General features: G+C 42.3%; 1 pseudogene; it reads right to left on the bottom strand.

Annotated features, from left to right (window-relative positions):
* Positions 1 to 12,448: 12,448 nt before the first annotated feature.
* Positions 12,449 to 13,279, bottom strand: LOC127198005 (cytochrome b-c1 complex subunit 7-like; annotated as a pseudogene).
* Positions 13,280 to 27,329: the final 14,050 nt, after the last annotated feature.

Here is a 27,329-nt window from a genome sequence, read left to right as displayed (position 1 = left end):
TATCCCATCAGACAGAGTTTAGCCTCATTTGCTTACTTTCAAACTGGGATTGTGTGATAATTTCTTCACATCTCTGGGAAAGACTGTAATAGTCCTCAGGTGTTCTTAAAGAATAAATGTGATCGTTGTAGGCATAAGGTTTTTATGTAATTCAAATGCTGATTTCTGCATCTCCGAATCTGGTTGCAATCCTTGTTCTGAGAATGTCCTGTCTCAGTGTTGTATAAGCACTGCTCCCCAATCGTCCCCTAATATGTCAGTAAATTGCCTTATAGCCAGTCACTGAATAGGGGAGCGAATAGTGCTGGACTTCCTGCCAGCCATGGAGGAGGTCCAGGAAATACCAGGAAAGAGAGCTCAGCAAGAAAGCTACAAAATGCAAGTATCTCTGGGATGTGCTCTGGGAGGAAGCCAAATTAGCTTAGAGGGTTCAGAATGGAATAATAACTGCTCGGTTCTTGTGCTGGAAAGCTTGTTAAAAATAATATAATAGAGGATCAATTTATTTTGTGTGTGTGATAGCCGGGTTAAGAGAGAAACAAAGAAACAAATGCAGTTACATAAAAATAACATTAACATTTTGGCACCCAACCTGGGGCACCACCTGTAGGCTTTGATTTCTTAAAACCTGCTTTATTTGGGGTTCTTTAATACCTCTACTGCCCTTCCAAGCCACCTACCCTAGATAGGAGAAAAAAAGAGGTTAATAGGGACAGTGAAAATAGAACTTTTTAGACTCAGTTCCTTGGGGGCAATTCCACTCTTCAACACCAGGACTCCAACAGCAAACACAAGAGACACAAGCAACAGTAGGAGCAACAGCAGACATGGCAGCCTCGTTGAAGTCTTCTCCTGAGAGTCTCTCTCTAGGAGTGTCACAAATCGGGAGCGATGAGCAGCCAAGCGATGCAAAGCATGCAAAAACCCAGCCTTTGGGTTTTGAGCTCCTATTTATCTCCTCTCACAGTTTGTGCCAAAATGTTCTTCAACTGGCCAAGATGATATCCCCACGTGAGGCACTTCATCTTCTAGTGGACAAACATCACAAACTCTCACAAAAGTCTGTTTCTAGTGGACAAACATCACACACTCTCACACGAGGCAGTTTCACATCCCACATTTGAGATCAAGACGAAACCATGTTTACATCCACTACAGACCATGGAAAGCATACAGTGAGTGTGAGGTGAATAACATTCAGTTTTGTTAAGCAACACACGATTGAGATAGGAATGTCTTAAAACACTCAAAGAGAATAGAAATAGTCTGGGGTCTGGAGATCAAAAAGACAGCTTCTCTGGATAAACAGCATGTGGTATTAACCATAAATGCTGAATTTGGAGCAACAGAGAAAAAGGTAAGGCCCACTAGCAACATGACAAGAAGGGACGAGCAGGAAGAGAGTTAGGCAGAATTCTGTGGCATGCTCGGGGATGATAGAGTTAAACAGGAGGGAAGAGTTTGTCCAGAGAAATAGCACAGCTGTATGTCAAGATGGCCCGCCTTTCCGCTGTCCATCACGCGGCAGGCATCTCTTCAGCGTCGGATTACCTGTTAGATGCTATAGAAGAGAGAGTCCATCATAGGAAGCAGATCTGTCGTGGGCAGAAGCATAGCTAGGTGAGGGTGGTCAGAGGCAGGGTTTGACTGGCCATTTCCTTCAGGGGGCGCTCGTGAGGATCCCCCTGGAGGTTGATTCTGAGGCAGCTACCTCAGAGTAGCAGGATTTCAGGACTTCCTCAGGATTTAGTTCAAATCAGTTGCAAGTGTCAGAACTGGATGCTCCCATGGGGCAGTTCAGCTACTCTTGGGGAGATGATGGGGCCTGACAAAAAAGGAAGCACACACGGTCCAAAGACTGAATGAGATGAATACCGAGGGGCTGGCAAAAAGTCAAGGAAGACCACCTCTGAAAGACTGGCAAGGGAGGGTGTGGCTTAGCAAGTCATAAGTCACTTATTAGTACTTATAATAAATAATAAACAAAAAATAATAATAAGCAACTAATAAGTCACTTTTCCTGTTGGAGTGACAAAATATTTGACAAAGGCAACTTAAGGAAGAAAGAAGTTAAGGCTCACACTTTGAAGGTCCCGCCCATCCTAGTCGAGGAGGCGTGGGAGTGGGAGTGAAGGTTTACATTGTATCAGCCTCTGTCAGGAAGCAGAGAGGGATGGACGGTGGTGCTCAGCTCCTTTTATCCTTTCTGGTCTTTCTATCCATGCAAGACTCCAGTCCATGGGATGCTGCTGCCCACACTCACGATGAATCTTTCCTTCTTCACTTAAACCTCTCGGGAAGCAACCTCACAGGCATGCCTGGAGGTCTGTCTCCTAGATATCCATCACGTAAACAAGGTTAACCATCACGAGGAGGCTGGGATGCAGGATTGCAGAAGAGCTGCTGCTTTCTATAAAGAAATGCAGTCAGTCATTCGGAGGCAGGAAGTGAGCTAGGGAGGAAATACCTGTCTCTCTTGTCTGCCTTCCTTCTATGCTGCCGATTTCACAGCGGAACAAGTGTAAGCCGGAAGCCCGAGGAGAAGAAGGTCTATACGGATGCAGACTTCTGGGATGCAAAGCAGGGTGGAGAAGGGCAGAGCAAGAGCAGCCCCGAAGCACTCAGCACAATGGAGAGACCTTTTAAAGGAAGAAACTCCCAGAGAGGCTCAGCAGCAGCCTCCATCCTTCCAAGGGAATCACTGTGTGGCCCCTCCCAGGCCTCCATCTTTAATCCTGACCCTGCATCTAACCCATTTGCTAGATGATACTTAAAACAAAAAAACAGAAACAAAAACAAAACAAAACAAAACAAAAAGACAAACATATGATCTCTCAAAAAATATGCTTGGCCCACTTGGGCCAGGTGTAGAGGTGCATACTTTTAAAGCCAGCACTCAGGAGGCAGGAGCAGGGAGACCTCTACGATTTCACTTAGTCCATTCTACATAGCGAGTTCCAGTCCAGCCAAGGCTACACAGTGAGATTCTGCCTCAAAAACAAATCAAAACACAACAAGAAACAAAAGATGCACTCTGTTTAAAACATATATCTAATTTTCAAGGACTTAAAGACTTTATCTATCGATTCGTTTCTTAGAGCTGAAAGTGCTAGATGAAAATTCCTTGAATATTTATGAAATCTTAAAGGCACACCCACAGAAAACATTGATGGCTCGTGTTATATTCAAACGAGAGACTTCCATCTGACAAAACCCACCATGAACAGTTGAAAGGGCATAAAATAACCAAACCAAAACTCAAACAACAAAATAGTATCATTTCAGCAAATTTAAGGAAAAAAAAAAAGTCCTATCTAAACATATAAAGGAGTCATACACAGAGATAAGAACTGACCAAACTTTGGGGAGGGCAAAAAGAAAAATATTAAACAAAAATAAGGAAAGAGTATGAAAATAAAAATAGACACATAAGCTGAGAGCAGAGTAGGTGAAAAAAAATGTTTACTCAAAGAAAGGCAGATCTGAACAGGAAACCAAGATCTCAAAGGCAGCTTTCATTGAAAGTGACTCAGGCAGGCAAGGATGCAACACAGAAGCTGCCCTGAATTGTTTGGAGGAGAATAGGTTATTATAAACCTTTTTCCTTTTTAAATTGTTTTTCTTTTTTAAACATATACATTGATATTCTTACACACATATACAATAAATTACTCACAATGAGAAGAACTATGAAACAGTCAGGAAATGTATGAATATTACATTCATAGTGTTTTGGCTATTTGTATTTGGCAACCTTAAAGAAAACATCTTTCCTATCTTGGTGAGGCTAAAATTCTGAATGTAAATCAATATCTATCATATTTCATCATTATTGACTTAAAACATCTAGCTAGACCTGAAAACATCTTAACCCCTTAACAACTAAGCTTAATTGTAAAATTAAACTATCTGATCTTCAACCTCATCAGAGACTTGAGAAGGAATAAAATTATTTATCTGAGGAGTCAGGAAGTGCAGGTTAGCCGCTTCCAAAATGAGAAAAACGACAAAGACAGTTTGCAACCTGACCAGTCACCCAAAACTCTCAATAATGTTGGAGCATCATCTTCAACCTTCTGGCCCAATATATCTGACAGACATATTTGTGAGGCAGGAACTATTGAGGACTTGCTTAGCCCATCTTGGCAGAGTTTGGCCATCTATTCTGCCTGCATCCAAGTTTGCCCATTTTTAAGCAGGAATCTGTCTGTGACAGAAATGAAGACATTTTGCCCAGTGGCTGGTTTGCCACATTTAAATCCATCTCCATAATGAGGTTCATTGATGCTCATCATCTTCTTTGAGGTAGACTGGGTGTTGCCAGGAGTTAACCTGTCTTATTGTCAAAGAATCTTTAAAATTAACAACAACAACAAAAAAAACATCTTTAAATGCCATATTCTGTAGTTCTCTGAGGTTTTTGAAGACCTTATCTATTTTACCTTATCTATCTATAGAATCATACCTATCTGTTACACCTAGCATGTATATTCTTGTGACAAAAATAGGCTAGTAATTGATATGACCATGATTTGATCAACTAAGAATTAACTTGTATTACTTATCCTGAGCAGCCCGCAATAGCACTTTCAAAGTATTGGAAGTAAACACTGTACTCTAGTTGTGTGGTATGGGTGCAACATCTCATGTTAGAGTATACATATATATATTACATTATATATTACATATATACTATATATGGCATGTGAAAAATAATCTTAAATTTGAATTCTATACCAATGTATCAAAATTAAACTTATTTTGCGTCAGTACACAAAATTCTATGCCAGTGAATTAACAATAACCTTGTAAGTAACAATTAAAGCATTAACTTGGGGAGTAGATTCAGTAACCTACTTTTTGTCTTATCATCCCTATATATTTCTATATTCCTCCTTCTTTCTTTTCAACTCCTAGCTCCAAACCTAAGAAAGGAAGATAGAGGGAAAGAGAGACATCCCTGAGTCCAACCTTGTTTTCTCTCTGAACAAGACCAAAAAATAACTTATAACCAACTCCACTTTTTAAATGCCAACTGGTAGTTAAATATTGTGAAACATTAAATATCCATCCCCCTGGCCCCCAACATCTTCACTTCCTCAACACTATCAACAGAACTTTCTCCACACAGAATGAAGACCAAGGAGCTCACTTTCCCTAGCTGAAGTGTGTCACTCCATCAATGTGAAATGATTTTTGTGCCTTTTACTCTACTTGGAGAGCCCCTCACCTACCTCCTTCTTGGCTTGACTCACTCTTCTGAAAACAGCTAAGTTGTCAGGTTATTCCTGACCCAGATGCACTGACTCACTTTCCCTTTGCCATGTTTCCACTGCACCAAGTACATAGTTATTGTAAACAACGTGTCCATAATCATTTACACATCCAATTGTGTGTCTGTCTCCACTAGGCTGGTTTCCATTCTCATATTCCCTACATTCATGCTTCTCAAAGTGGGGCGATCTTGCTCCCCCAACAACATCTGGCAACATATAGAAACATTTTTTAAGCTTTATTTTTCTTATTTGTATGAGTGCTTTGGCCTGCCTGTATGTATGTGCACCATGTGTGTGCTTGGTGCCCATGAAAGTTAGAGAAGGTTATTAGATCCCCTCAACTGCAGCTACAGGTAGTTGTGAGTGAACAAGTATGTACTGGGGATTGAACCCCAGGTCTCTGGAAGAGCATCAAGTGCTTTTACCCACTGAGCCATCGCTCCAGCTCCTAGAAACAACACAACAGGAACGAGAAGGAGGTGGACACTGGCAACAGTATTTAGTGTAACGAAGGCAAAGTTGTCGCTGAACAAGCAATAGTTCTAGCTAGTTCTTCACAAATTATTCAGCCCAAATATTATTTAGCTCTCCCCTTGTCGGGGACATAAATGCATACACTTTCTCCCTGCAATGGCCACAAAATTACGTATTGAAATAGTAAAAACAAACTTTAGTTCCATTGGCTTGCAGTAATTTAGTTTCACCATGTATCCCCTGACTGGCTTTGAACTGGAGATCTTCCTGTCTCAGCCTCCCAAACACCACAATGTGATTTAAAATAAACTTTTGTGTCAGTGTATTTGTGTGTGCATGTCCATGTGTATGCAGGGGCATAGGTGTTAAGTCCAAATTTCTACTCCATATAATGGGCAAAATAGCATCTATGACAGATGGATGCAAGGAAGATAAAGTGAGATGATGTCTGGAGCGAGGCTGGGGCCTCATCAGTATTTTCACTTTCTTTTTTTAATTTTTAAATTTTCTTAATTTATTCAGATTACAACTCAATTGTTATCCCATTACTTGTAGCCTCCCATTCCTCCCTCCCTCCCGCTTTCACCCTATTCCCCTCCCCTAGGTCTATGACCAAGGGGGACCTCCTCCCCCACTATATGGTCATAAGCTATCAAGTCTCATCCTGGTAGCCTGCTTATTCTTTCTTTGAGTGCCAATAGGCCTCCCCACCAAGGGGAGGTGGTCAATTATGGAGCACCAGAGCACATGTCAAAGTCAGTACCCACTCTCCACATAACTGTGGAGAATGTCTTGTCCATTGGGTAGATCAGAGTAGGGGTTCGATTGGTGGGAATGCAAACTTGTAAAACCACTTTGGAAATCTATCTGGCGCTTTCTCAGAAAACTGGGAATAGGGCTTCCTCAAGACCCAGCTATTCCACTCCTTAGAATATACCCAGAAAATGCTCCACCACACAAGAAGGACATATGCTCAACCATGTACATAACAGCCTTATTTATAATAGCCAGAACCTGGAAACAACCTAAATGCCCCTCAGTTGAAGAATGGATAAAGAAACTGTGGTACGTTTCCACTATGGAATACTACTCAGCTATTAAAAACAAGGAAATCCCGAAATTTGTGGACAAATGGATTGAACTAGAAATGATCATAATGAGTGAGTTAACCCAGAAGAAGAAAGACTCACATGGTATATATTCACTTATAATTGGGCACTAGCCCAAAAGGCATGTCCCACGAAAGTCTTCACTTACCAGGAGATTGGGATAGAAGTGAGGACACCCTACTGAGTCTCTGGGTAAGAGAAATATAGGAGATGGGGAAATAGAAGGACCCAGAGGGTCCTAGAAACCTACAAGAAGAACATCGTGATGGGTGGATCAGGACCCAGGGGCGTCTGCCCAAACTATTGCACTAATCAAAGACAATACTTCACTTTCACAGTAAAGTACAAAGACTAAATCACAGGCCAGAAGAAGTGCCACAAGGAGCCAATAAGGACTCTACTCAAGTCCCTTCCCTTCATAGCTGAAGAGCTGTGACTATCAAGGTCACCCTTGCCAAGTCAAGCTCGTGTCTGAGTCTCCAGCCTTAATGGCTAAGCAAAATTGTGCATGCATAGAAAAGGAATGTGAGCTGACTCTTCAAAAAGAAATGATTGTCCCTTTTGGTTTAGATTATAAATACAATTGGTAGGTATGTAAAATTAAAAATAAAATAGTTAGAATACTAACAGAGCATTAATTCAATTGAGTAATGTTACCAGAAGGTTCACAGGGGTTTATTTTAAAATTACATTTCTGGCATTTATGCACAAACAGGCAAATATATTAAATACAAAGTTAAACAAATAATACATTCTTTCTACTGTAGGAGATCTAGTGAGAATCCAGAATTATTTAAATAGTTTGTCACAAAACACTTAAATATCAACAGGTTTTCTGGCATATACGCTAAAATGTAACTGCCTGGTATTAATTCAGCTCTGCTTGCTCAATTGCTAACACAGACAAGCAAACGTCTTAGCCAGATTTAACTTAAAAGCATCATCAGATCTGAGATCTTAGATTCTAACATGCTGTGGAATTTTTAAGACCAGTATTTCTACTTTTTTTTTTTTTTTACTTGTGTGTGCACATGTGTGTGCACGTGAAGGTCAGAGGACAATTTGTGGGTTCGGTTCCTTCCTTCTGTCATGTGACTTCTCAAGATTAAACTCATGTTGTCAGTCTTGGTGGCAAGTACCATTACCCAGTGAGCCATTTCGCTGGCCCCATGCTATGCTTTTTTACACCAACACCCATATAACAAAAATTTTAACAAATTATGGCAAATAAATGAAAACATTTACATTTAACAATGTTTTAACATATATGGACTTTATTAGGTGTTCCATGTATAGTCATCTGGTATGTTTAAAGAGTGAGCAATCATATAAAAGGAAATACAGTCATAAGTGATTGAAGTAATAAAATCCCCAAACTAAATAACATCTCATAATTCACGGCATAGCATATATTAGATTTCATTACATCAGTATATAGCTTAGCAGTAAATTCTCCTGACGGCCATAAACCTGCAAGGTGTTGTCATCCTGAAAAATGAAGGAGAGGGAGTTGGTGAGGGTACAAAATGGATAAATCTTCCCCAGGGCAGTGCGCCTTGAGTTAGAAAGTTGTAGTACATTGCCCCCTAGTGGCAGAACTTGATTCCTGCGTATGAAGGAAAGGGCTGCCTGGTCCATCTTTCTACGCCAAGCCTGGGCTCTAAAGGGCATCTCAGGCACAGTGCAAACTGCTCTGCTCTTCATCCACCAGGCTGTCAAGGATCTGACGGTGAGTTTTATGTCCATTTAACCTTTTAGCTCAGAGCACTGTGGTTACTTTCAAAGCCACTCAACAAACTTCTATTAAACAAAAACAAAGAAATAACAACAACAACCCAAGCAAACAAAGACAGCAACACCCGGATGTGACGTTGGAAGGATTGTAAGGCTACAGGAGTTTGGACTTTGGACTAGTTTTTACTCTGTTTTCGAGTCATTTAGCAGAGTAGGATTGATGTGGGGCAAAAGCCTTACACAGCCCTTGCATAGATACATGAAACTATCACAATGTACAAGTTTTAGATTCTAGGACTTGAAAACAGCATCCGTGTTGTTAGTAAAGATTCCTTATTGAACCTGTAGTGTCATGCACAAAGACCATCATTAAATGTTTGTACACAATATGGAATCAGGCCAGCGTCTGCATTTGAGGTCCATGGTCTAAAGGTGATTTACTCTACTTCCCACATTTTGGCAACAGGAAAGATGAGTGATACCGCAGGGAACCCAAGCCAGCTCTCTCTTTTAGATGGACTTTCAGAGTTCAGTAAAATAAAACAAAACAAAACAAAAAAAACAAAAGAAAAAAACAAAACAAAACAAAACATACGCTGGGCATGGTCTTTAATCCCAGAACTCAAGGAGGCAGAGGCAGATGGATTGATGTGAGTTTGAGGCCAGCCTGGTCTACAAAGTGAGTCCGAGACAGCCAGGGATGTTACACAGAGAAACTCTGTCTCGAATAAATAAATAAATAAATACATACATAAATAAATCTCAAAGTATGAAGAATAAATAAATGTTAAACAGCACAAAGCAAACCAGCAGGATGTGACATGTTTGAAGCCAGAGAACAATGTCGGAGTAAAAGGCAAAATCTGGAAGCAGCTGGGTCCCATGCTCATCAAAGCTGTCAAGGCACTTCCTCCAACCAACTTCATTTGGGGTCAGGCATTCAAAGGGAATGATGGAGCAGAGCTGAGCGCCCTAGAAGAGAGCCCCTCGGGCCTCGGCTACAGGCTTCAATTTGCTTTGATGCTACTTGGAGTTTCTCGCAAATAATTCTGCGCTGCAAGGTCTTGACATATAATACAGTGAGTACATCTTTACAACACTGTAAAATACATCCTGTCATTAGCTTTATCTGACAGTTGAGCAAATGGATGCCATAGGTTGGTCTTCCTAAGGTTAAGGAGGATGTGAAGGGATTGAAGCTTGTGTGGTCCAACCCAGCATCAGCTTGGAATGACTTGGTTTTAGCTGGTTCAGATTTCTCACAGCGACTTGCAGACAGGACAGCCTGATAGCACAAAGGCTCCCCTGTGTCACTCACAGGATTCCACTGGTCCGCTCACAAGGTCTTTCCACCTCCCTGGTCCCCCAGTGGTCTAAATCCTGCTCCTGCTTATTCCTCAGGAACAGAAGAGAATAACTTCCAGCACTGAGAACACTGAGCCTGATGTGGTAGTGCATGGCTTTCATCCCAGCTCCATGAACCAGCCTGGTCTACATAGTGAACTGCAGGCCAGCCAAAGCGACACAGGGAGACCCTGTCTCAAAACAAAACAAAACAAAAAACAAAAAACAAAAAAACCCCAAACACACAAAACCCAAGCAACAGCTGTAAGTGCATCCTAAGGTTTTCAAGAAACTTGTGCATATTTCATTTAGAACCCAGTAGCCAAGTGATGTAGATTGGTAGCTTGGTTTGGGGAAATTTCCCCCAAAATGAGAGACGGCTCATTGTTAGGTCACCTGATAAATTTTCAAACCTGGGACCCCCCTGTTCCTGTTAAACAAAACCTCATCTGTGAGGCTGAGTGTATTGGCTGTTCTTCCAGAGGACGCAGGTTCAATCCCAGCATCCACAGGGTAGCTGAGAGCTATCTGTGACTCAACTTCCATGGGATTCAACACCCTCACACAGACAAACATGCAGACAAAACACCAATGCACATAAATCATTTTTAAAGATGATTTACTTATTTAATGCATGAGTGCTGTCTACATGTGTACCTGCGGGGCGGAAAAGGGCATCAGATCCCAGTATGAGCCACTATGTAGTTGCTGGGAATTGAACTCAGGACCTCTAGAAGAGCAGACAGTGCTCTTAACTGCTGAGCCATCTCTCTAGCCTATAAATCCTTTTTTTTTTTTTAAGTTAAAAAAAAAATCTCATTTGTTTAAGTTCATCTCTTGGTATTGACTTTAGTTTTGATTTAACAGCTTAAATGTCAATGGCACTAAAGAATTACTTTTACCACAAGCAAAACCATTTTTAGGGAGACTCTAACTCATTGGAGAACTGAAAGAGTAAAATTCCAGATGGGTTTCAAATCAAAATCGAGGGTCAGAGGAAAGATTTTTTTTTTCTGGAAATTAAATAAACTAGCTAATATTTTCTACTCTTTCAAGATATTATACATTTTTTAACGGTCTCACTGTATAATTCTGGCTGATCTTAAACTCAAAGGTCAGCTATCTGTGTCTCCCAAGTGCTGGCATTGCGGGGATATCCCACCGTACCTAGTACATCTGCCTTTAAAGCACATTTGCATCATGTTGTAAAGGACAACCTCGGTGTCTTTTTTGAACAGCTGTTTTTGCATGTACAAGAAATGTATATATGCACCTGTGCATTTTGATCATTTTATGAATTTCTAATGTAATAGAAATGTTTTTGTCTGTAGAGCACCATCGGAAGCTCTTGCACACACAACCTGTGCGCGGCAAGAACAATCTTGCCCTGGCCACTGCAGTTTTCCAGCACTTTCTTCCACCAAAGAACCTTAAAATTCATAGCAGGAATAACTAATTTGTACATTTAAATTAACCTATAATCTGAAAACTCTTTGCTGGTTAGTATCCAGGTTGTTTGTGGGGGGGAGGACAGGGGTGGGGTTGTGTTGGTGTTTTTGAGGCAGGGTCTTTATGGCCCTGGCTGTCCTAGAACTCACTATGAAGATCAGGTCTGCCTGTGTCTTGGGTGCTAGGATTAAAGGTATGTGCACTATGCCCAACTCGATACCTAGTTCTCAGACCAGTACTTAAAAGAAAGTATAATTTGTCTTTGTTTTTCCCCATTGTCTTCCTACTGCTGTATTTTTAAATTTTCTAACCTGACAGATCAGCACAGGGGCATGTGCACCTACACGTGCACAGAGAAGTTACATAAGGCAGACTGGGATACGTACATAATTTCTTTCTAAATGGCAGGATGCAAAATAAGTCTAGGTAGAGAGTTGTCTTGGAAGAGGCTGTGCCCCACGCTCTGGAAAACCAGGGTAAATTTTCCTTCTCCATCAGGCACTTTAAAAGTCGATGGCCCATCTGCATAGAGCTGGCCACCTCTCCCCCCAATCTCTCACCTGTAGCTTAGGACTGGCTCTGACCTCCCAGGGTCTCAAACTTACAAAGGTTGTCTAAAGCTGACCACTCAGCTTGTAGGAAATGCACTGTCCTTTAGTAACCTGGTTGGCTACCTAGCCAATGACGAGACCACTAAGGCAGCCCTCTTGTCTCCAAGCAGTTAGGCAGCAACTAAAATATCTTACAAAGTCTGGAAACGTGAATTCAGTAATTATCAGAGTAAGAGTTTGAATTCAAGCATCCCGACAATGGCTATTTACATTTCTTTAGGGCGTCAGCAGAGCAAAGAAAAGAGCATTTTTCTGTGTGGCCTTGGCTGTCCTGGACTTGCTTTACAGACCAGACCGGCCTTGAACTCACAGCAACCCGACTGCCTCAGCCTCCCTGAGTGTTGGAATTACAGGTGTGCACCACCACACTCACTGCAAATAATTCTTAAATTGCGATTCGGGTTGAACCAACCTCATAAAAACATGCTGGAACCAGGCACATCTACAGATCTCAACCGCAGATTGCTTTCCGCCATTCTTCTCTCTTCTTTCTCTCCCAAATAACCTCCCTCAGATAGTGTTCAAGGTAGAATCTGTCCTACAGAATGAAGAAGAAGAAGAAAGAAAAAAAAAAAAAAAAACGGTCATAAACCACAAATGAAACTCGTTATACTGAATTACTTTTTCCTTGTAACTTAAGAAAAAATATCGCCAACTTCTAGGTACCGTGTGCTTTTTAAAATGTAAAATGTCACAAAGATCACAGAGTGTAGGTCAGGAAAAGTACCAGGGAAGAAACAAATCTTACAGACTTGCCTGGAGTCGAGGAGGTCTGAGGACAGAAGTCCAACCCATGCCAGGAGCTAGAAGCTCACCCCATGGACGTCATATAACTAAATCTCTTCATAGAGCAGGGACCAGAGCACAGGGAAATGAAAAAACAGTGGTGCACAAGGCAGGAGACCTGGATTCCAGTGCAAGCCTTCCACACTAGGAATTAGCTTAGTGATTTGAGAAGTCACCGCATGTCTCACCAAGGTGTTCTTTAGAGCAGCTGGCAGTTTTCTGCTCACCTCTCTGTTGAACCACTACGTCCGTGCTGTGACTTGGAGACCACTAAAGCACTGCACAGACGACCCCGCTTCTCCGATCTCTGCCACTGCGTCCTAAGTGACAACACCGCTAGACAGACCTAACCTGTCCACTGCTCCTTAGGCGTGACCTGATGCCTCATGGTCAGGTCCAGGGCTCTCTTAAACAGCCCGTTGTTATAAAGCTCCTCAGAAAGTCTTCCCGTGGCTTCTTTACCATTTTCGGTTTCATACGTTGTATCATCTCACATTAACCTTGTGATGGGAACAGAAGAGCCAGATTAAAGAGCTATCTCCAAACAGTACTTGCTTTCCTTGTTTTGTTTTTGTTGTTTTAAAGACAGAGTGTCCCTGTGTATCCCTGGCTAGCCTTGAGCTCACTATGTAGACTAGGCTAGCCTTGAACTCAAGGAGGTTCACCTCTCTCTCCCCACCTGCCCTTAGGCTCACAAGTGCCTTGAATAACCATCCTTTGGCCTCTGCTCCTTGCTGCTAAAATTACAGGTAAGCTCACCATACCCAATATGAGCTTTTCATGTGCATGTGTGCGCATGTACCTCCTCATCCATGCTTGTGCTATTGTGTCAGCTCTTGTGTGTGTGTGTGTGCGCATGTACCTCCACATCCATTCTTGTGCTATTGTCAGCTTTTGTGTGGATTCTGAAAGTCATCAGGTCTGCGTGCTTACTGAGCTGCCGCCTTCACCCAGGTTTTTCTTTTCCTAACTTACAACTCAAAGACTTGACTGAAAAAAGATCAAGAGTTCAAATAATCAGGTAAGATGGAAACAAAAAACATTTCACACTCCCGTTGTTTCTTGAAGCAGTATATGGGCCTTTTGAAACCATGATGACGGGCTGGAGAGATGGCTCAGCAGTTAAAGGCACTGTCTGTTCTTCCAGAGAACGCGGTTCAAACCCCAGCACCCACATGACAGCTCACAACTGTCTGTAACTCCAAGATCTGACACTCTCACACAGACATACATACAGGCAAAATACCAATGCACATAAAACCATTATGACAGAACTCCTATTTCATAGGGATCCAATCCAGAAAATATTTAAAATGTGCATCTTGCCCTTTAAACCATGAGCGGGCCATATCTCTTCTTCAAATCTGAGATCGAGATATTAAATAAGGAGGACCAGGTAGATGACAGGGCAGCTGGCAGTTGCTGCACAAATCTAGTGACCCAAATTTGACCCCTGGGCCACAGGGGAAGGGGGACTGCAGAAGCCCAGCTCTGACTCCACAAGCATACCCCGGGGTGTATGCAAATAATGAGATTTTTTTTTTTCTTTTCAGAAAACTGAAAGCTATACTCAGGAACCCTAAGATTTTAGATGCTTCCAATTAGCCTCTAGACCACAGAGTGAGGGTCATGGCAACTGGACAGCCCTAAAGAGGTCCACAAATCACATCGAAATGTGACAGCGAACGTGTAGGCTTTAGCCCCTTCTCAAAAGAACACAAACTTAGCGATAAAACGGCTTAATTTTGAATCTGATACACACAAAAACAAAAATAGAGCATCTTCTTGCAACTACAAGAATTCTTTAAAAGTGCTGCACTCAGGTAGAACAAAGAAAGGCTAAGAGAAAACACAGACACTCACCCCGACTCGTGGTTTACTGAGTCCTGCAGTGCTGTAACAGCACCTTTGAAAACCATCCAGCCACTTGCTTGACATTGCAACTGAGATTACCACACTGTCAGCTGCTACAAACCACTCATATCCTACCCCTCTGCTACAATGCATCAATAGGCAAACAACTGGTACTCGTATAAACCCAAGATGGAAGATCTCTTTGTATACAATGCAGATAAATTATTTTACCTTTGACATCATGGGAGAAGAAGGTGAGCGCAGAACTAAGTCCCTACTGTTCACAGGTATACTTCCTACCTACTGCTTCAGGCTCTCCAAGTCTAACGCCCTCTGCCCTGATAGCACCTGCTACCATCAGAACTGAAATGACAGGGGATGCGAAGGGGACTTGGAACATTCCTATTCTTTGTAGTTGCAGAAATATTTTTTTTTCCTCTTCAAAGTGGGTGGAGCTGTGAGAGTTCAGTTTAGGTGGCAGGCTTCTCCTAGTCTCGAAAATTTTTAATCTTCATAATCTCACTTAGCCATCATCTTTAAAATATACTTATTTCTGGCAAAAGTGTTATACCATCAGTTAGTCATTTAAACATTAATAGATTAGTAAAAGAAGCCCATTATCCCAAACAGCTAACCATTCATCGAAGGAACAGTATTTGAACAAGGATAAGGAGAAACACTCCATGCCGGCACTCTTGCTATACCCCACCCTTCGACCCCTGGGCAGAGGGAGGAGAGCTGGCCCAGGGGGCCTGAATGCTCTTGCCAGCCACCTCAAGCAAGAGAACTGGCCCCAACCCTCCCCCTGGCAAACCAGGAGAGCTGGCAGGATGAACAACTCAGCTATCACCCAGGGGCTTTAAGTGGGTCCACCCCAACATCTACTCTACCTATGAGCTGCCTGAGTGCACGAAGGATGAGTCCTGCAGATCCAAAGCTGCAGGAAGGGCAGTCCCTGTGAGGATCCAGTATTGATAGGGTAGCAGAGGCCAGAGGCCTGGAACCAGACCAATGACTCACTGCAATGAACATTTGCCCCCTCCCCCAAAAAATGCTGTTTGGGTAAAAGGGCATACTGTGTGACACACTGAAACTTCCACAGCGAGATTATTTGTTTCTTTGCTTTCTTGGGGGGCGGCGTGGGGTGGGGAGGGCGGCAAGGGTAGAAGGCGGATATGAAACGATGGGGTGGTGAGTGGGATTGGGGTGTGCGATGTGAAAAAATGACCACCCATGGCGACATGTCATAGTGTGTGGCTATGTTCTAATGTAACCATATACCATAGTAACTACATAAAAGTTGGGCTACTTGGATTCATCCTCAAAAAAGGAAAAAGAAAAACCACCTTAATGTGACAGAGCATAGCTGTAATGTCAGCACTCAGTGAGAGCGTGGATTCCAGGCCTTGTCTAAACAAATAAATAATAATAATTTCCTAAACAAACAAATTAATAATAATAATAATAATAACCGTGAGTAGTAAACTTAAAATAGGGGCTGGGGATGTAGCTCAGCCTTAAAGTTCACGCCCAGCATGAAAAATACCTTATGCAGAACGAAAACGAACAAAAGCGCCTTACAAGTCTTTGGGGAACAAGGTTGAGTCTGAGAGAGGGAAACTAGAAGAAGCCAAGGATGCTGGACAGTACCTGATGTTAACAGAACAGATGCAGTGCAGCCAAGGAAGTACAGCAAGCTCGATCTTTCTTTTTAAAATTGAGGGGTAGGGCAACAAGAGTGTGACTGCCAGAAGACAGTAGGTCTTTTTTTGTTTTGCTTTCATTTTGTTTGTTGGTTTGTTTTGTTTTGTTCTTGGTTTTGTTGTTGTTATTGGTGGTTTGTTTTGTTTTCATTTGCTGTCTCTTCTCCTCTTTTCAATGGCATCTCTCCCTGGCCTGGAACTTTCCAAGTATGTTAGGCTAAGTGGCCAGTGTGTCCCAGGGATCCCACTGTCTCCAGCACAAGGATTAAAAGGATGGACTAGGATTGCAGGCTTCTTTTCTTTCTTTTGGTTTTCTGAGGCAAACTTTCTTCTCCATTAGCTCCCTCTGACTTCCTATTCCTCAGTACAGATTACATGGCTTCCTCCAACCTTAGAAACTGGCATGGATAAAACTGTTCCTATGGGGGAATTAAAATTAAAATTAAAATAGTAAAGGGCTATGATGGCGCTCGGTTGGCACAGCATACGCAAAGCCCTGGGTTCCATCTCCAGCGCCGCATAAAATGGGCGTGGTGGTGCACACTTGCAATCCCAACCTTCTTAGGGTGGAGGCAAAAGGATCAGACATTCAAGGTCATCCTTGAATACATAAGAAGTACAAGACTACGTGGGCTACATGATAGCCTGAATCAAAAAAATACAGATATGAAGTGGGAGAGGGTGACCTAAAAGCAAACGTGTAGAAAATAAACTGTAATTATAGTTATCAATGATTATGATAACGATTAATATTCACTTAACACAAATAATGTGCCAGGCACTATTCTATTTGCTCTTTTCATATTAGTTGGATTAAAAGCCTATTGCAGAAAAGGAATTGGGCTTCTAGAAGGGAGCCAATCCGAGCTCTGTTAAAATCATGTCTCTAATACCAAACACAAACACCGAAGTAGAATGCCTTAAATTTTTTTCTTTAATTTTATTAATTTATTCATATTACATCTCGATTGTTAGCCCTTCCCCTGTTTCCTCTCATTCTTCCCTCCCTCCCATTTCTCTCCTTCTCCCCTCCCTTATGTCTGTGACTGAGGGAGACCTCCTCCCCCTATATATGCTCTTAGAATATCAAGTCTCTTCTTGGTAACTTGCTATCCTTCCAGGATATTCTCCACCGTTGAGTGGAGAGTGAAATCTGACTCTCACATGAACTCTGGTGCCCCTTTTCTGACCATGTCCCCTGGATGGGGAGACCTGGTGGCACTCAGAGGAAGGATAGCAAGTTACCAAGAATGCCTTAAATTTAATGATGAAATTAATGACTTCACTATTACTCGGGGCTGTTAAGAAGGGTTAAAAGCTATTTCAATTTGTACCGCCAGAGGGCATAGATTCGCTTAAAAATAAGGGCTGGGGGACTACTACTTGAAATGAATGTTATTTTGAATATTCTAGCATCCTTTCTCATGACAGATTTGCTCTAGTGCCCACAATAAACAAAAATCCTTCCAGTCCTGCACCATCAGTTCAAGTTCCATATACACCAAAGTTAACCTGAAACCTCACTATAAACTTATCTCCGTCTAAATCTGACAAAAGCTCGCGGGGCAGAATGAGGGCTCACGTGCTAATTGCGCCATCACTGTCACCAGCGTTAAGGATAATAACAGCGGTAGAATTCATGTGGCAAACGCAGAGGAAGGCGTCTCTGACTTCCAGCGCTCCCTCAGGTCACTGAGGCAGACAGCTGCTCACCTGCCTCCTTACCTCCCCAAACCGTCCTAAGGCCCAAGTGGAAGGAGACTGCACCCGCTGTCCAGCCAAGGCAGGATCCTTCCGACAGACTTAGCATAAAGGCAGCACGCTCCTGGAAAAATAAAACCGCCTAGGGACATCCACCATGGAGGAGCCGGCTACTTACCTGCAGGTTTGCGCGCCATTTCGACCTGAGAGTGGAGCGGTGCCTTCTGGGTAAGCCCTAGAGGATTGCGCCCGCGCAAGCGCAGCTCTGATTACCCAGGGAGCAACTTTGTGCTAAGGCTTTCTAGTCTGAGTGAGGTCTGCACAGTGGACTATCCTTTTGCGCGCCCGGTTGGAAGAAACATTCTTCGTGACATGGTGGAGAAAATAGCAGATTGGGAGACGGGGCCGAGAGTTGTTCGGGATTCTGTTACAGGAAGGAACTTTTACGGTATTAACGGAGCCATTGCTCGGAGACAGATAATGTGGTGAAAGATTTTCAGACACATGACATAGAAGAAGGCAGTTCTAGGACGGCAGAGGATGTTCTTGATCCTTTTCTTAAATGGTGCAGTATTTTAATACAATCTACATACATTTCCTGCATTCCTTAAATTACTTTTAGATTATTTTTAATACCGGATATAACGTAAACTCAAGAAAAATAGTTGTTATACTGCATTATTTAGGAAATCACAAAAGGGAAAGGTACATACATGCACTTCTCTGCCATCTGTGATGGACTGCATCCGTAGATGGGATCAGGTGTAGAAGGGTGCCTATGTTCTCATTTAATTCTATATAGTGTAATTACGATCGCTAGCTATATTGGAGAGAGAAGGAAGATGAACCTCAGAATGGTTAATAACTTGTCCAAGGGCATTAAGTTGAGAAGAGTCCAGATATTTTTTTTTCTTCTAGAATTGAGTAATCCGGATTCAAATTCTAGGATCCTACCCTGCATGGCTAGTCCCAGAAGCCTTTAAGCCTCTCAGGCTCTCAATCTCTCCATCTCTCCACCTAAAGACCATAGTAAACCATCCTAGTGGGAAGTTAGATCAGATACCTTTTTAAAATGCTAAGTCTAAGGGTGGACTAGTGGCACATGCCTATGATCCTAGAATTCAGTAGGTTGAGGCAGGAGGCTCGCTACTAGAGTTGTTGACATAGTGAATTTGACACCATTCTGGGTTACCCAGAGAGACCTCACCTTAAACACACATGCACACAAATACATTAAACCTAAGATACATTTTAGAATCTTTATAATATTAAAAACAGAGCAAGTACATAGGCTGGCTGTTCACTTTCAAGGTCTCAACCCCAACAGGTGAAGTCAAAAACATAAAACTAAGGACAATAAATAAATAAATAAATAAATAAATAAATAAATAATGGGGAACCTGATAGGCACTGTTGAGTTTGACCATGACAAACCAGTGTCCTTATCCGGGTGTCTTTTATCGTCTTGAGACCCAGTACAGCTTAGAACTGTCTCATTATGAATTCACAACTCATAATGAATAATTCATAATTTGAAGTCAAAATTCAAATTAAATGTTATTTAATGGTTTTATTCACAAAGTTCTGTTGCTATGACCTCTTTTCCTCTGTTTCTGTTGCCACTCTTCTTTGCATCACTGTGTGCAGCAGTCAGTGTGTGTCACAATCCCATAAGATATTGTATAATTGAACGTGTGGACTGTGAAAATTTTGGGAATAGTGAAAGGTTTCTGAATATGTAAAAACCAAAAACGAATTGAAAATTCACTGCCTAATGAGTCCTAGGTGTTTCCGGCAGTGCTTGCTCATATGTATTAGGTGGTCTGCAGCCTTGATTCTGAACACAAGTATGTACACTGTGCTTTGTGCAACCCTTCAACCTACTAGATGCAAACACTGACTGATACACCCTGGCTCAAATCCAAGGCTACTGTATGTTGTGATCTGCAGTGTTTTGTTAATTTGTGTGTGTGTGTGTGTGTGTGTGTGTGTGTGTGTGTGTGTGTAGATGTGTACATAGTGCATGTGCACACCGGGTACCTGAAGGCCAGAAGAGGATGACAGATCCTCTGAAGCTGGAGTTACAAGCACTTGTGGGCCTGCTGCTGTGGGTTCTGGGAACCAAACTCCCATACTATGGAAGAAGAGCAAGGGATGCTCTTAACCATTGAACCATCACTCCAGACTCAACAAAATTGTGTATTAAGTCTCTTTATGATTTATTAGCAATAAATGTTTGATATGTATATGTATTTTGTATACCTATATCCATGGTCATGCAAAACATTCTTGAGTGGAAAGGGGCTATAATGGAAAATTTAAGAAGCCTTGATTCAGGAGTACTTTAATGTAAAGAAAGAAAGACATGAGTCTTCTCCCTTGAATTTTACCTACTTTATGCTCTTTGCTCATGGAAGGTCCCAAAAATATAAAACTTATACTCTTTCATATGCTTTCAGTTGTAGATTAGCTAGTTTCACTGGTAATGTTTTCATTCACCTTTGCTAGCAAAGAAACTAAGAAAAACTTACTGCGTTGCTCAAATGCCTGGGAGTTTGACTGGCTGGAATCAGTAAACAAGCCTAACTTACTCTAACTAACTAACTAACTAACTATTACTGATAACCTAAATATTAAAACAAGTTTTGAAATAAACTTGTTTTGCAGCATTGATTGTGATGAACCTTCAATTAGTTTTTCAAGGATTTCCTGAATTATAGAAATTGTAGCTACTATTCTTTGTACTTGTAATTTTATCATTAAATAAATTAAAAAAGAGAAGAGGTTGGGCAATTGACATAAGAAAGGCACAGGACCTACTTAGATAAAGGAAATTAAGATGGTTAGTGAGTCATTTGATTATAGGATTAAGAGCTAGACTTCCCTAAGTGCTATGTGAGCTGCTGGGAGGGAAATCATTGATAATAAACCTTGTGTATTATACTTATCTGCCAGATTAAGATGTGCCAGCTGGCATAATAGTGACCAGTTTATTACTGTGGTGACCACAGTCTCTGATTGAATTTGAGACCTGTTCCCCAGGAGGGAAACCATGCCTGGGACTGAGAACCTGGTCAAGAGCCCACAGCTGGGAGCTGATGGGGAGCACATGCTCTAAGGAAACAATTACAACCGTTGTTTTACTTAAATCAGATTGCCTCTTAAACGTTTACACTTTACCCATGAATTAGTGCTGCTCTCAATGCTTGGTCAGAGACGCGTCCTTTTGTGGTGGGCAGAAGTCAATCCTGAGATCCGTCTGCTCATAATGCTCGAGTGTCTGTTGAGTGTGCTCAGCTGTAAGCGAGGCACCTATACCAACCCCTCTAAGGCGCAGGAACCATCTTGACCAGGGTGAGAGAGACTAGCAGAACTGAAAGGAGAGACGTAGAGTAGAGGGTTGTCTTAGCACAGCCGCTGCACTCATGGACTCAGCAACTGTGGCTACCCGCATAACACAGGCACAAGACTGGGCACATGCACATTCTTTCCTAGAGGGTGGAGGGGCTCAGAGGGTCCCCACCCGTTCCTGAGGATCTCTAGCCAATTACTGCTTGCTAAGGGAGAGGCGGGTATCTTCAGTAATGTAGCCAAAATAGAGAGCCCAGGTCCCTGTAAATAGTCCTTCCCGTATGTTCATGTAAACAACCCTAGTTTAACTCACTGATCACAAAGAGGAAGATGAAGAGGGCGAGGATGGAGAATCAGGTTCCTGAAAGCAAAAAGAGGGATCATCAGGAGTCAGACTGGGACAAGAGCATCATGGGAGTTAACTACAATAAAATACTCTGTGTACATGTATAAAAGTGTCACAATGAAACATCTTATCATATGTGATTAACATATTCCAAATCCTTAAAATTGTCTTATAACTATTTTCATCATGTGCTATAATTAGGAAAAACTTATACACAGTTTGAATAGCACTTTTTTTTACAAATGTGGATTTTAAACTTTTGGAAAAGACTTTTCACTATGAACAAACTTTGAATGTGTGTTAAAGAAGAAAAGTGAAATGAATGTATCAAAGTAGCCATGCTCCTTAGCTGTTTTCCCAGAAGAAGGCTGTGGCAACTCAAGTTTTGGGTTCCTTTGGAAAGAGAGCCATTCCTTGCCTGACCTCTAGTGTACACAGCAAGTACATGTACATCTGAAAATACCACAGGAAGGAAGGTGACTTCCATTTTTGTTTTCAAGGTCAGGAAGCACCACTGTGTTCCACTCTCGCTTCTCTGATCTATAGTCATCTCAGCATAGGTTGAAAGGTACCCTCCATCACCATCTTCACCAGGAAAATCAGCCACATTCACCCACACGACCACATCGTGAGGTCAATAAACTTGCCTTTTCTCTCCTCTGAGGTTGTAAAATAGATTTTTTTTTTTCTGGTCAGCTTTTTATCACGATAATAACAAACTTAAAAAGAAGGAAGGTTTATTGGGGCCTGTACTCTTAGTGATTTAAGTCAGTGGCCTCCACTGTTTTGTGGCCTGTGATGAGGCACCACACCATGGCAGGACCACAGGGACAGGAAGTGGTGCAGGCCCTACCATTCCCTTCAAGGTCCTACTGCAGATACCTAACTTCCTTCCCTTAGGCCTCCCAAAGGTTCTATCACCTGCCAAGAGCACCACAGTATGACCCAGTTCTTCATCGCATGAGCTTCTGAGAACACTTCAAAATAAAGCAAAGCTACTCAATCAAGTGCAAGGCTTGGGCAGAGTTGGGCACAGAATTGCACAGTTTCCACGCAGTCCTAGACTTCACCTTCCTTTTTCCTTACAGTGAATTGAAGCAGGCACTGAGTAACCGAGCTCCAAGCGCGGTTACGGCACTTCCCTTTGGAAACAGCTGCTCATGATTCAGTTGGCTGTGTGCAACTTGCTGTTTTCCCTGCGGATAGTCTCTGAGAGTCAGAAACCCTCCGAGAGTTTGAGTGGAACATCGTATCAAACACCGAGTGACATTTTCCTCCAGGGCTCCACAAAACAGAAAGAGAAAAGGACTTCATTGCTTTTGGTTGTCTTTTTTTTTTTTTTTTAAAGGAATTCTTGTTGGTTTGTCCCAATAAGATAAGTAGCATGTACTCATTCGCATCACTCGCTCCTTCCCATGTCACACCACCTGCAGTGGCACTATAATACGTCAGTCTTTTTGCTAAATGATTATTTATTTTTCTTAATTATATCTAACAATCTCATCTGACACCAAAATTATATTAATTTATCCCCCAACACTTACTTCTTGAAGTGTTTATCTACTCCCATCACTAGTTACTGAACTCAGTCAGATCAGTCATCCTTTGCCTAGTTTGGCATCTCTAGATAACCTAACTTTACTTCTGAGCTAATAAGAGCATCTGCGATAATTAATTTCTCTAAGTGAAGCCAGAGAACTGCTTCTCTGCTAGTCTACGATATTTTAGCTCAGACATGACCTTCCAAGGCGGTTGTTTAATTAGGTTTCCATATATCTAGTACTTCAGCTAGTCTCAATGTGTTTGTTGGAAATATTGATCAAGAATGGCGGTGTGAGCCGGACAGTGGTGGCGCATGCCTTTAATCCCAGCACTCGGGAGGCAGAGGCAGGTGGATCCTTTTGAGTTTGAGGCCAGCCTGGTCTACAAAGTGAGTCTAAGACAGCCAAGGCTACACAGAAAAACCCTGTCTCGAAAAGAAAAAGATGGAGGTGTTTATTGTTAGTTTCCGTTCTCCTATGCTTCTGGCTGGCAGATTTTGTACATTAAAATCTGTTTTACATTCCAGCCTCTTGATACCACTCTTTTTAGCTGCGTGCCAGATTAGACACTATTGCTGAAGATACCACACTCGTTGGCTGCAAGTTGCAGAGAGCACTAAGCAGACCCGAGCCAGAAGCTTCCTCCCTTTTGGCTAGCCTTCATTGTGCCAGAAAGTACTATGCAGGCTGCAGGGGGAGAAAGGCAACAAATATTTTACTGCTGCTAAGCTAGCTGCGAACCCTGTGAACTTCAGTATCAACGTGTCAGGCAAGACGCAGGGAACTAACACAAAATTAAATACAGACGAGGAAAAAACAATGTTTTACTAACTATATAGGGCCTTCTCCCTCTGTTGGTAATATTTGATCTGTACTTTAGGTGTACATAAAGTGATGTGACAGTCAAAGAAATCAGATATGGCCATTGGTGCAACAAAGGCAAGACCGTTACAGGGGTAGCCAACTGTGTTCTGATTGAGTACATCTGAAACCTGCTCCACAGGATGGAAATTCATTACTGGAACTGGACCCATGGCAGCCAAAGACCCATGGCTGAAGAGGCTTTAGGTGCCAAGGGGAAACTTACTAGTACTGTTGCTAAATTGACATGCCACCAAACTGCCTCCTAAATAGTTATTTTAGGCCCATAGAAAAGTATATTCTCCATCGTAATCAGAGAAACTAGCAGTAAAGGGACACAGAGACTCACAGCTGTTCAAAATGCTGAGAATGAGGACCAGCAGAGGGCTCAGCCCTAAACAGAATCTATCATCCCCTCTAAGGCTTGGCGAACGTGTCGGAAGAGGCAGCAGAAAGAATGTGAGAGGAAAAAGACAGAGACACGGGCTGTGAAATGCTGTCATCTGGGCTGCTAGAGCCACTTGCAGTCATCGTCTTATAGCAGCTGTGGTTGCCTGCTCTGGGCCAGGACAAAAATCAGCCCCATGTGGAAGGGCTTACAGTGGTGCCCTACTCCTCCTGGCAGAATTTCTGAACTACTGGTGGGTTCTTAGAAAGAGGCGGTCAAATTTCTTTAGTTGTTAGCAACTGGTGAGCCTTACCAGGCTCCAAAGGAAGATGCCAAACAAAGATAGCACCGGGTACACTTGGTGGGTCAAAAATATGTGTAAAAAGATACAGGTGTGGGGAAAAGGACCTGTTGAGGGGCGTTGACAGGAAGAGGAGGGAAAGAGCGTGTAGTGAACATAAGCATGGTGTTTTATACATACGTATGAAATCTTAAAAAACAACAAATGTAATAAAGGTTATAAAAGCTTCCTTCTCCCATGCCTTTGTATAGGCTTCCAGCAGAAGGCATGGCCCAGATGGGTTAAAGGTGTGTCTCTCTGTCTCAAAGATCTAGATTACAAGTAGACCTTCCCACTTCAGGGTAAGCAGAAATCTCTCACAGGTATGCCCTCAATTTTGGGGTTTTAGTTAATTCCAGATGTAGTCAAGCTGAGAACCAAGAGTAGCTATTACATTACCCAAAAGCCAGTTCTTCTTAAGATAAAGTTTTGAATGGTTGAGTCACTGCTGATATGACAAATTCAGTAAATTCAAGGACCCCAGAACATCCAAACCAAAAGAAAATGATGAAGACTGGCCATTGTTATCCCAGTCAGGACCAGGCAGCCACAGGGTTCCCTATGTTCTAGACACAGTGGTGTGATTCTTAGCTGTCCTGGAGGGATAGAGTTAAGCAACCCGGTAAGGCCATGTTTGTCTGTACAGAGGCAGAGAGACTAGAGATAGGAAATAGAAACCTCTCTCTTGTCACCATTGCTTTCTTTCTTTCTTTCTTTCTTTCTTTCTTTCTTTCTTCTTCTTCTTTTTTTTTTACTATTTTTTAATATATTTTATTAATTTATTCATATTATATCTCAATTGTTATCCCATCCCTTGTATCTTCCCATTCCTACTTCCCTCTCATTTTCCCCCTTCTCCCTTCCCCTTTGACTGTGACTAAGGGGGACTTGCTCCCCCTGTATATGCTCATAGGGTATCAAGTATCTTCTTGGTAGCCTGCTATCCTTCCTCTGAGTGCCACCAGGTCTCCCCATCAAAGGGACGTGGTCAAATATGGGGTGCCAGAGTTCATGTGAAAGTCAGTCCCCACTCTCTACTCAACCGTGGAGAATGTCCTGTCCATTGGCTAGATGTAGGTAGGGGTTCGAAGTTTACTGCACGTATTGTCCTTGGCTGGTGCCATAGTTTGAGCAGGACCCCTGGGCCCAGATCTGCCCTTCATAATGTTCTTCTTGTAAGTTTCTAGGACCCTCTGGATCCTTGCTTTCTTGAATGAAGAAGAAGCTGCCCACTCTTTTTGCAAGAGCTCTGTACTCAGTGAGTTTGGAATCTCCCCCTTCCTCTGGCATCTGCAGACCAGCAGACACCTTCTTACTCCATTACAGCACTGCTGAAGTGGGGCCCCTAGGAACTTCACTTGACAATTGAAGCAATAAGGCACTGACTGCTTCATGTCGGCCAAGTTTTCATGTATCCTCATTAGGCAGACTTACTAGAGCTCTGAAACTCTCACAGTGCGTCCTGTAACTTTAAATGTTGGGTCCTACCTTATGCAGAGTTATCTGAGCTGGAAAACTCTCCAGAGCATTATAATGCCTTCTCCCATATCCCTTGAAGCCAGAAGCTGAGGCATGAGAAGGGAATGTGCAACATTCACTGTTTGATCTAATTGATGCTTTATAAAAACCCTCGCCTTGCTTCCCAAGGCTCTGGGCTCTGCATTTAGAGATTATGGTACTTCCTTAGCCAATCTCACTCAACATGTAGTGGCTTTTGGGAAAACTTAAGAACTTTTGCCTTTCTATGAGTGTGCAGTTTAGATGAGCCTTGGTGGGAATAACATCATCCTACAGGGCTCAAAGATCAATTGTGGAAGTCACTTGAAGGCTCACTCATTCATGTCTGAAACCCTGACTGTGAAGACTCAAGCCAAGGTCCTGGTGTGCTCTCTGCTGTCTCTGCACAAGTGCACTACTACACGGTAACATCATTAGAAGCTGATTAGACTTTGGTCAGATATGGCCAACCTACATGTCCTAGGCCGCATGCATCCCAGCAGAGCTATCAATGCATTTGTAGATGAGGTCATGCTGCAGTGTCAAAAGAGTAGACATTCCTGCTGCATGACTTGTTTTGAAAAGATGTAAAATTAATACATCCCCCTGATAGGGACAGTATCCAAAGGACTCATGTTTAAGAAATAAAATGAGTTTATTGGAGCTCTCTGCAGAATCAATAGGCAACTACTTAGAGTTTCATTTTCCTAAAGACATAAACCCTCCACACACACAAAGTCTCCGTTTCACATGGCTCTGAGTCTGCCACAGGATTGATGCAAACCTGAGTTCAGAGTGATAAACAGTAGGAAAGCATTAAAGGTGCCATTGCTCAGGCAACAGAACAGACAGACAAACCAAACCTTGGGAAAGGTTTATAAGCACCGCATCCTTGGTCTTTGCTGATTCTATTGGCCTTGGAAAACACCATCACACCATGGACTGATGTTCTTTTTCTGCAGTG

Source organism: Acomys russatus, chromosome 2 (genome assembly GCF_903995435.1).
Source record: "Acomys russatus chromosome 2, mAcoRus1.1, whole genome shotgun sequence".
In the NCBI taxonomy this organism is placed as follows: Eukaryota; Metazoa; Chordata; class Mammalia; order Rodentia; family Muridae; genus Acomys; species Acomys russatus.
The sequence above is the reverse complement of the archived record's forward strand: the minus strand, read 5'-3'. Positions and strand labels throughout refer to the sequence as shown.